Source organism: Triticum urartu, chromosome 1A (genome assembly GCF_056163025.1).
Source record: "Triticum urartu cultivar PI428250 chromosome 1A, HENAU_Tu73, whole genome shotgun sequence".
Lineage (NCBI taxonomy): Eukaryota > Viridiplantae > Streptophyta > Magnoliopsida > Poales > Poaceae > Triticum > Triticum urartu.
In genome coordinates this window covers 115,185,860-115,187,454 of record NC_141873.1, presented here as the reverse complement: position 1 = coordinate 115,187,454, position 1,595 = coordinate 115,185,860, and the positions used below count along the sequence as shown (strand labels likewise).

The window sequence follows — 1,595 nt, the reverse complement described above, 5'->3', positions numbered from 1 at the left end:
TATGAACTCCATAAGGCACTCTATGGACTCAAACAAGCACCTCGTGCTTGGTATGATCACCTTACGACGTTCCTAAGTGAGAAGGGGTTCCAGATTGGGGTAATAGATTCCACTCTCTTTACGAAGAGGGTAAAAGGAGAGTTGTTTGTCTGCCAAATATATGTTGATGATATTATATTTGGGTCAACTAACCATGCTATTAACGTTGAGTTTGAGAATCTTATGACTAAGGAATTTGCGATGAGCATGATGGGAGAGTTGAAGTTCTTTCTCGGTTTTCAAGTGAAGCAATTGAGAGGCGGAACCTTCATCAATCAATCTCGTTATATCCAAGACATGCTCAAGAGATTCAAAATGCAAGATGTCAAGCCAATGAAGACACCCATGGCCACAAATGGTCAACTTCATCTTGATCCAAATGGTAAAAAAGTGGATCAAAAGGTATATCGCTCCATGATCGGTTCCTTGCTTTACCTTTGTGCATCTAGGCCAGATATTATGTTGAGTGTGTGTATGTGTGCAAGATTTCAATCCGCTCCTAAGGAGAGCCATTATTCGGCAGTGAAAAGGATCCTTCGATATTTGGTTCATACCCCAAACTTGGGCCTTTGGTATCCCAAGGGATCATCATTTGAGTTAATGGGTTACTCGGATTCGGATTGGGCCGGAGACAAGGTTGATCGCAAGTCTACATCCGGGTCATGTCAATTCCTAGGGAGATCGTTGGTAAGTTGGTCTTCAAAGAAGCAAAATTGTATACCTCTCTCCACAGCCAAAGTCGAGTATATTGCTGCCGTAAGTTGTTGTGCCCAATTACTATGGATGAGGCAAACTTTGATGGATTACGCTGTCAAATGTGACAAAGTGCCTCTTTGGTGTGACAATGAAAGTGCCATCAAGATCGCCGAGAATCCGGTTCAACATAGCAAGACCAAGCATATTGAGATTCGTCATCATTTCATTAGAGATCATGTGGCCAAGGGAAACATTGAGTTACTTCATGTCAACACCGAGAATCAACTAGCAGACATTTTCACCAAGCCCCTTGACGAAGCAAGATTCCGCGAGTTAAGGCATGAGCTAAATATCGTGGATATTAGTAACTTCGGATGAAACTCTTGCTCGCACACACATACTCATGTACTATCTTGCTTAGATGTAGGCACATGTCTAGGGGGAGCTAGCTCAACTCATGAGCTATCTTATCCTAGAAGTGCATAAAACAAACACAATCTTTCACATAAGCCACTTTAGGTGGTACTTGTGCTTCAAAGATGAGTATTAGTCTTGGGCCCAAGGTTCATATCTTCGCGGTGCCATACCAAGTAAACTCAAACATGGTGGCCCTGGCCACCGCCCTCGCTTGAGGGTTTTGTCCGTGTTTGTTTCGTGTGTGTGATGTGGTGTTTCTTTTCTTTTTTCTTAGTTGGTTCTCCTCGCTTCGTTTTGGTACAAGTGCTCCACATATACCCTTTCCATAGTGATAGGACTTTCCTCGCGGCGTGTTCAGAAACGTAGACCGAGTGCCCTGTGAAGTAGGGGTAAGAGTATTCACTCAGCCCTGCATTTAAAAGATCCACTCATGTCAAGTTCCT

General features: G+C 43.3%; 1 pseudogene; it reads left to right on the top strand.

The window, feature by feature from the left end:
• The first annotated feature begins 354 nt into the window (after nucleotides 1–354).
• Nucleotides 355–1,113, top strand: LOC147990297 (secreted RxLR effector protein 161 pseudogene; annotated as a pseudogene).
• The last annotated feature ends 482 nt before the right edge of the window (nucleotides 1,114–1,595 follow it).